The 9115-nt window shown below is 41.0% G+C and overlaps 1 long non-coding RNA gene across 1 annotated transcript; it reads left to right on the forward strand.

Annotated features, from left to right (window-relative positions):
• Positions 1-4770: 4770 nt before the first annotated feature.
• LOC133216852 (uncharacterized) lies at positions 4771-8147 on the forward strand. The gene is made up of 2 exons (XR_009726737.1): positions 4771-5934; positions 7039-8147. It is a non-coding gene; the product is annotated as an uncharacterized LOC133216852 (long non-coding RNA).
• The last annotated feature ends 968 nt before the right edge of the window (positions 8148-9115 follow it).

The following is a 9115-nucleotide window of genomic DNA, read 5'->3' on the forward strand; positions in this document are numbered from 1 at the left end:
ACCTCTTAGGAAACTGTCACTAATCACCTTCTGTGCTCTTGATGGAATATACTTATGCATTATAAATATACTTACTATGTGTTTGTGCTCCATAAATCACATTCAGCACTTGTATATGATGTATAAGCATATTCTATAGAATACACACAAATACAGATGCCAAACTCCCACAGAGTTCATCACTGGAGAATGTTTGAAGGATCTGATCCTTAATATTTAATGAGCAAGATGCTATTTCCTTCCTCAGCTTTTATCTCTGGTTTGGCATAGTCATTAAATTTGTTGTTTCCTTGCAAGATTATATAATTTATGACCTAATTTTAGACTTTTGTATAACTGTGCTAAAATACTCATGGCATATCTGGATTTCTTTGTATGGAGTGTTTCAGCATTAGGCACCAGCTCGAACATGACTGCTCAGCTATGGGCTTCCCCTCAGTAAGGAGTTAAAAGCATTAAAGGAAAACAACCCAACAATATTCAGATAGCATTACAGGATTAGATTGTGTTAGCTTTTGTTTGGTTTGTTTTTATCCCTGTAAAAATACGATTTAGCAGCCTGCCACATACAGCTGTTGGCAGGAATCACCAGGTAATGCAGTGATCACCCAGCAATTCCTATTACTTATTTTCATGCAACAGCTTCTGATTTTCAGACTGCTTTGGGACAAAGTCATGCAGCCTTCATCACAGGAGGCATGTACCAAGCTGGGGAAAAGTAGGTGAAGAATGGCAGTTTGTGCTGTAAAGTGACTGTCACCCCCCTCAGCCTCCGGAGGAAGTATTTGCTCTGCAACACCAGGCTGGCCAGGGTGATTTTTTTTGCTGCACAAGGTGCTGCCAGATAACTCCTAAATGAATTACGCTAAAGCTGCAACCACATTTTTTTTGTGTCTTCCCAGTGTCCAGGGTAATTCTGAGGTGTCATAAATAGTGCCATGAGTTTCAGGTGTTTTGTCAATTTAAACCATATTGTTTAGGTCAGTCTTTCATCACACTTGATGTATCTGCTATTGCATTAATGCATTTTGAGAGTACTTTATTCTGGTGTTTAAGAGAAGAAGTGGCTTGCCACTGATGATGAGTTTAGATGCTTGCTTTATGCCTGCAGTACCATTTTGAGGCTTTTCTGCTCTTTTTCTACATCACTGTGAGGTATCTAACACAAACAGCACAGATGGAGTGCTGCATTCTCAGACCAGCACCCAGAGCGATAGGGACCATATATATGTGTAGCTCAATGCACCCCTCTAAAGCAGCTTAATGCAGCACACAGGGTGAGGTGGGTGCCTAGGTGAAAGGAAAATATCCTTATGAAAAGGTGACATTATTTCTTGGAGGAAGAAAGATTGGGGAGTGTATCTACTTGGTTTTAATGGAGCAGTTCCAGGAAAGCAGCAGCAGTCTAAGTGTTTTTAGTATCACATAATTCAAGAGTAAATTCATAATTCTAATCACCATTTCAGCCATTTCTGGCCTTGGGAAACTTATGGTAGTATTTATTATTATATGATTGACCTATGGTTTCTTCAGCATTTACATTAGCAACTATGATATTCATAGTAACATCCTTTAAATCACATAAGCAGATGTCAATAGTGCACGATGAAGTCACATCCTGCCGATTTTTTTATTTACTTAATCAATTTTTTTCCTGGTAAAATAACATTGTGAGATGCATAATCTCACCTCCATGGGGCCTCCAGGGTCATATATATAATCACAGAATGCATTTTCTATAATCTCAGAAAATGAGTCAATTCTATCTCAGTTACAAACAGTTATGCAAAGTCAGTATTTCACTTCCATCACTGCCTGACATCATCTTCCACACAGTGCAAGAAAATATTTACTCAGCTCTTTGACATAAATTGCCACAAAGCCTTTGGAACAAAAAAATCGAAGAACATGAGGAATTAAAATGGAATTACTCGATTTAAAGAGTTTAGCCCCTTTTCTGGGTGCAGGATTTAGATTTCTGACTTTGTCAGATGCTTTTTGATAATATGTGGACTGGCTATAGACACCTCAATTCTCCGTTCTTCAGTGAAGTGCCTAAGCACAAATCAATCGGAGAGTTGCCGGAATATCCCAAGCTGAAAGCTGATCCTCTTTCTTCATAATCTAAATATTTTCTTTGCACAAGTGAGCATTTCTCTGGGTGAATTAAGATGCTGCATTTATTTTTCCGGCAGCTTCCTGAGGCGCATTGTTTCTGATGCTTTTCCGTGCAAAGCACTGCAGAGCAGGCAACACTTGACAACAGCTTATTGTTCCATACAGGCGTTACCAGCTGTAATTCTTGTGAGCTCTAAAATCACTTTTTATTCTTTCCACCCCTCCCAGCACAGGAGAGGGCACTGACAGCCTCCTTGGTGTTGGAGTGGTGAATTCCCAGCCCAGCCCTGATATGCTGTCCGGAAGAGAAGCTGCCTTTGCACCATATGCAGGTGAGCTGCCAGGGGCAGCCTGGTGCTTACCCCTGCCTTCAGGTAGAGATGATATACCTGTATTTATCTACAAAAAGACAGTGAATGTTTTTACAGATTGTTCTGGTGATGTGTCAGAAAGTTTTAGCTCTCTGTTTGTCTCCGTATCCACTTCTTGGGACCCATCAGTGCCAGAAACGGCTGTCTCTGTCTTTATCTCTCATCCATCACTTTTATACTGAAGTTAAGTTCTTCTGAACTTACATTCCCTTGAGGGTTTACCTGGCCCAGCAGGTGCCAGGCTTAGGATGTTTCAGAAAGTTTTTGGATCATTTTGGCCATGTTTTTAAGTTTCATGGGCCTTGTATAAGTTGTCATGCAGATGGACTGTTTTTATTCTCTGGGCATGTAGCCCTGAAAACACCCTCTCATTTCTAGATGTAAGGAGAGGTAAAAAGGTCAGAATAGTTCTAGATTGTTTCTGAAGACTGGTGGTGTATAACAATTATTAACAGTTTCTGTAGCAGTGCAGGGTACAGACATGGGACCAAACACCTGCAGTGAACCTCCTCAGGCGAAATTCTCCTTGGCTTCAATCACGTTTCTTCCGGAGAAGAGACTGCTGGCTGCGCTCAGGGCGATCTGCCTGTTCCTGGCTTAAGAGGCACTTATAATCTACTGCTAAGAGACTTATTAGCAATGTAAAAACGAATTTGAAGCAAGGAAAGTATTCTTCCTGGAAGAAACGTATTTTCTGTAGAATTAGTTTTGCTGACAGAAGTAATTGGGCTAACTCCTAGTGACTATGGATGTTATTTGTTGCCCCTTATCTTACAGAAGCAAAGGGTGCCAAATACTTTAAACTTTGTAAATAATTGTTTCCAAAGTGGTTTGGGCTTTTTTCTCTATATAAATTCTTTAGAAAAAAGCTGGCCTCTAATCCTTTCTCTTCCAAAGCTTTTGCAGCTCAGCTTCTTCCTACTCTAGATATCTTTTATTTTCCTTCCTTGGGTTTTAATGTTTCTTAGATATTATAAATGTCTCTTTTAAGGGTAAATCTAGAGCTGTTTTTCAGACTGAAAAAGTCATTCCTAAAGCTTTAATAGACTGGAGAGAAACAAGAAAAAACAACCCATCAGAAAACAACCCCAAACCCTCTTTATTTTCAGCTGCTGGAGATGTGGGTTGGAGACATGTACCAAGAGCCTGGCCAGAGATTTGTCTGCTTTATCTCACTCCAGATAGCTGGTCAATGCAAATGGCCAGGAGAGGAGGTGGTCCTTCACTGGTTGCTCATTCCTTCTGGTCTGAACTGGAGCTTGGAGTTGCTATACCTCTCCCAACCCACCCCACCAGGACTTGCTATCCCTGCTGCCTCGTGCTGAAAGGAGGGGTGCAGTTTTCTTGCAAACACGTTTTCTCTCAGTTGTATTTCACTTTCGCAGCTCAGCAACAAATACTAACCCAGAAATGGGACAGTAAACCTCTCCCAGAGTGTGTGTTACTAAAGCAGTGTCAGAGGCCTGCAGGAAATCCACACTTATTATTTGCATAAACCCAAGCAAACTCAAGGACGTGGGAAAACTGAAATGCTGTAAAGCAGGACATGTCGTACTCTGTCCTCCTGGAAAGATGAGCACAAATGTTTTCAGTTACATTTCTGTCTGCTATCTATCTGTTTACTTACTTTGCAAAAGGCACAAATAATAAGAAATGTATGTCTCTAACTGGAGTAGTTACCTCACATTGGATTCTCAGAGGTTACAAGGATGGGTATGGACCTGTGTAGCCCAGAAAAATAAATGACAGCTGCCTGTGTTCATGTTGCCACTGGAGCAGGGGTGATTGTTAGATCCCAGCCTTCAGTCTAAGGCAGCAAGCTAAATCAGGGAGCAGCAAAGCCCAGGCATCCATGGACAGCTTCTGGAGGCACAGGAGCTTCATAGCAGATCCCAAAGGAAGAATCCTTGTTGAGACACATTGTTGTGTCAGTCTCAAACCAAGCACACATAAACCCCATATTTGGAACATCAGCCCTTTATCTAGTCCAGACCCATCTACTGTTGAGGGGTGATGATGTGTTTGTGCTGTGATGTTATTCCCCAGCTGTCCTTCAGCATGAGGCAGGAGGGAAAGTAATTCCTGTTCAGCCCAGCTGTGACACTTCTTCAACCTTCAGGTAAGAACGTGACAGAAGGAAGGTAGATTCCCTCCTTCCCCTTCTCCAGTGCCAGCAGTTTCAGGTCTTAGATGCCACCAGCAGATCCCCATGTGCTTGGTTGGTGGTTTGCTCCCTGACCCAGCCAATGTTTAAGGAATGAATTTAAAATTTTAAATATTTTTCTTAAAAACAAGAAAGAAGGTTTTTGCCTTCAAGGAGGCACCTCCCAACAGAGCCAAAATGGGAATGTTTGCATTTGGTACCATCCATCAATGCTGCGATGCTGTGGGAGAGGCTCCTCCAGCTCCTCTCATCGCAGTGGACAGAAGGAGCTGTCAGGGAGCCGCGTGTGGCTACTGTGCCGAGCAGGGCGAGAGCCATGCTGGCAGAGATCCCTTCCACAGAGGGGATTTCTGCACTGACAATTTTTGGCTCCTTTAGGTTACTTTGGAGCTGTGCAGAATATGTAATGTTCTGCTGAGGGGCTGACAGGCAACTTAAATACAGATTGCAAAGATAGATCATCCCCCAGCATCACTTTGTTTTCTGATGCTCTAAAATCTTTTTACTTGACCCTGCAAGCTACTATAAAGTCAGAAGAGCTCTCTATATTTGCTTCCCGGATGCCTTTTTCTCCTCTGCTTACAACTATAAAAGCAGCTTTTCATGCTCCAAATCAGAGATAAATTGAAATTGCTGCTGAAGAAATAAAACACAAGGCTAATCAAATTGTAGCACAGGAAGCAGCCTTCAGCCAGTGCATTTTCTGAGAGCTATTTTTAGAATATATTTTTATTTTGTCACTCCATATGGGAAGTCAAACCCATATGGTTTGGGAGAATAGAAGGTTGTGCTTTTATAGAGATCTCACAAACCATCACCGCTCAGCCACACACTTAAACGTGTGCTTAAATCCAATTGTTTGCAATGGGACTGAAGCACATAAAGTCTTTGAGACTGGAGCCTCAGGTCCTGTCTGAGGTTGTAAAAGTATTATTCCCTCCTGAGATGTAAACCTATTCTATACTTGTTAAACCTGTCTCCATTTAACTCGATTCTTCTTAATTATGACATTTCTCATTCGTACACCTCACTTTTTTTTTTTTCTTTTTCATTTCTTCATTTCATCTCCATATTTCAGATGTCCCGATGAATGTTTGGTCCAGTACCAGACAGGATGCAAAGCTGAACACCCATAGCCATCACTCTCCTGCTCTTCACAGTAGATGTTGCTAACCTACAGTTATCAAGATAAATGTGGTCTTGGAGAATATGACTGGATTCTTCTCACAACACCAGGACACCTTCTGAGTATGCTGATAAAGCAATGACTGGCTACAAAAGGTATAATTCTTCTGATAATGTATAAAATCGATAACATGTCCTCAGTGTTAAAACACCAGAACAGACATTTTACTTGTGTTTTGGGTTCTTCCATGAGACTTCACCAAATATTATGCTTCTTCTAAGGAATTCTGTGGGATAGTTAAAAGCACCAACAGAAAGTTTTATAACCTGATAAATTCCAGACAATCATTTAGTGAATATTTTCTGTTACAATCCTGGAGTTGCTTCCCTGTGCAATTTCTCAGAAGGTGATGTTAAAAAACCCCAAACAACAAACCGGTTTAAAAACATCTATTTAGTTTACAATTAAATGTATTATTTATTACAATTTGAAAGTAAAAATTTACCTGAACCTGTGTTCCTTGAGCTCCCAGCTCTATCACTGACTACAGTATTCAGGTAAATAAGGGACATTCTTATTGAAGCAAATAAGGACGCCTCTATGGCAGTAACACATGTGGTAACAGTCATGGGGGGACTTGAGTTTTTCCACCTTACCAAGTCCTTAGAGGTGTGGGGTCCGGACCAGCCTGTTGGCTGCTGAAAGCACTAATCTATAATTAAAAGTCATCTTTGAAATTCAAAGGGCTCCTGAGGTGCTCCATACACAGCCTTTCACTGCCTGGGCTTCCCTCAAGCTGGCAGCAAGCTGCAGGCAGGAGAAATGTGAATTGGGCAGGGTTTTGTCATGTTCACCCCAGCTGTATGCACCGAAAGCCAAGCAGTGCTGTGTGGCAGACAAGAGGCAAAGACAAATTGCATGTCTGATAGTATGAAATGCTGAAATAACTATTTTAATACATCTGAGATGATAGCTGATTTCGTGTACAAGTGATCTGAGAGACAGCAAAACGCAGCTGGATGCCTTTATATGTAGTATAATGAGCAGAGGCTCAAAAGTTTGGGTGGTGTGGATTTACACAGGTTTGGCAAAGCCAACATGCTGCAGAACTGCTTTCTGACTTAAAGGAGAAGTCATTTTCTGTGTTACTTTCAGTTCAAGAGTTGTATTCAGCCTCAACATGGAAGCATAGTTACAGAAAGAGCAGGGCATTGGCAGATATTATTTTTATGCTGGGTTTTTTTTTTTTTTTCCCTTAGGAAATAATTCTCCACCTTTTTTTTTTTTTATCGAGTGCCATGGGAATAGGACCTACCCAGTGGAGAATTCAGTGTGACAGTAGAACGGGAAGGATGGAGATTCCTGAGATGGTTTCGATGCTGCTTCCACCAAGTAGAAGGGATGTTAAACTGAAATTGTTTATCAAGCTGTGAACTCATAGGGATTATGTTATTGGAACGCCAAGAAAACAACCACTGATTTTATTCTTCCCCCCCCTCCCCCCCCCAAATATAAAGCAGAGATCTTGCATAAGAAGAGACAATGTTCATACAACCAAGATTGAGAAGGGGCTACAAGGAAAAGCAGAAAGAAACTGACAAAAGTTTTAAAAGAAATTTTATGAAGCCATATTTGCATTCAAAATCTATGACCATTTTGAAATCAAAATAGCTACTGTTAGATTATTTGCACAAAGTAGCTTTATAGTCAGAAAACCCCTCATCACTCGTATCCAGCTTTAAAAAATACATTCTGTACCATTCTGAAATTCCAAAAGACCATAAAAATCACTTGGATTTATGATGTTTTGGTATAATGGAATTAGATGCAAGTATCTGGGTTTTCCCAGAAATATTATTCTGGAATATTCAAGTAACATAACTTTTGGACCAGGTGCCTGAGCTGTGTGTGTGATGTGAATACATGAGCACTATGAGGTTGACTCGTGGTGTGACTGCATTTCCTGTGCATCACTTATGACAGCTGAACATCATGACCCCTGTAAAGCCAAGCAAGAGTTTGTCAATGACTTCACTGGAGGCAGAATTTCATCCCAGGCCAGGAGCTGCTGATGGAGAGTGCCACAGGCTGGTGACCTGAACAACTTCAAGTCAGTGAAGCAGAAGGGAGAAAATTCCTCCTCACATAACTGATCTCTTCGGCAACCCAGGGTACCCAAATTTCACTTAGGATTTTCTACTGAGTTTCCATTCATGTTGCAGCTATGTAGATAATAGGTTAAGGCATGATTCTTAAAAAAGTAAAGAATTAATTTTTCTGAGAGATGGGTGATATGTAGAAGACATTTGTGTAATTTTGCATTCTAAACATGGTTTGTATTTACAAATAAATTTGCATGAAATCTCCAGCTCTCAATGTCATAATTCTATTTTATCTTTAAGTCAGATGCTTAAGAAATGTAAATTATTTTTACAGCTAAATAAAAGCTATACAAAGCTGCCAGGAAAGAATAATGGGGGACACACTGTGCCATGCAGCCATGATAAATCCAGCAGCACCATGGTTACAGTCAAAATGTGAGGCCATCAGCAACTGTGGAATATCAGCACATATAGATTCCTCTGACTAGATTTAGCAAGCCAATCTTAACTGGGCAAGCTTATGACATGAGGTCATCAAGAGAAAATATTTAGCTGAAAGATAGACAGTTGGTTTATATGTCAAGGGTTTTTATAGATTAACATTTGCTGTAGCTGGGCCAGGCTATGTGTCAGCAATAGAGTGGCTAGCAGGACTAAGGTAGCAATCACTTCCCTGTACTGGTGCACTGGTGAAGCTACACCTTGAATACTATGTTCAGTTTTGGGTCTCTTGCTCCAAGAAGGACATTGAGGTGCTGGAGCAGGTCCAGTGAAGGGCAACAAGTTGTGTGTGTGGGGGGGGGGTTAGACTGGATATTAGAAAACATTTCTTCACTGGAAGGGTTGTCAAGCATTGGAGCAGGCTGCCCAGGGAAATGATGGAGTCACCATCCTTGGAGGTATTTAAAAGACATGTAGACATGACACTTAGGGACATGGTTTAGTGGTGGACTTATCTGTGCTGGGTTAACTGCTGGACTCAATCTTAAAGGTCTTTTCCAACATAAACAATTCTATGATTCTGTATGTGCTTTGCAGGAATAAATATCTCAGCATTCCTGTAACATGGTGAGGTTTGCAAATTATTGGTGGATTTGCTAACGGACTAATAAAGTATGTAATGAGGATGGCACCAGTGGGAAGGTATGTTTGTGCCCTCGTAGTCACTGTGGTAAAAGGCTCAAGTGCCATGGCTCTGAATTGACTAATAGATTAAGAAAGGGGTTGCCCTCTT

Source organism: Neopsephotus bourkii, unplaced genomic scaffold, assembly GCF_033783945.1.
Source record: "Neopsephotus bourkii isolate Nb327-2 ecotype Australia unplaced genomic scaffold, CSIRO-AGI_Nbou_v1 NB_1067, whole genome shotgun sequence".
Lineage (NCBI taxonomy): Eukaryota > Metazoa > Chordata > Aves > Psittaciformes > Psittacidae > Neopsephotus > Neopsephotus bourkii.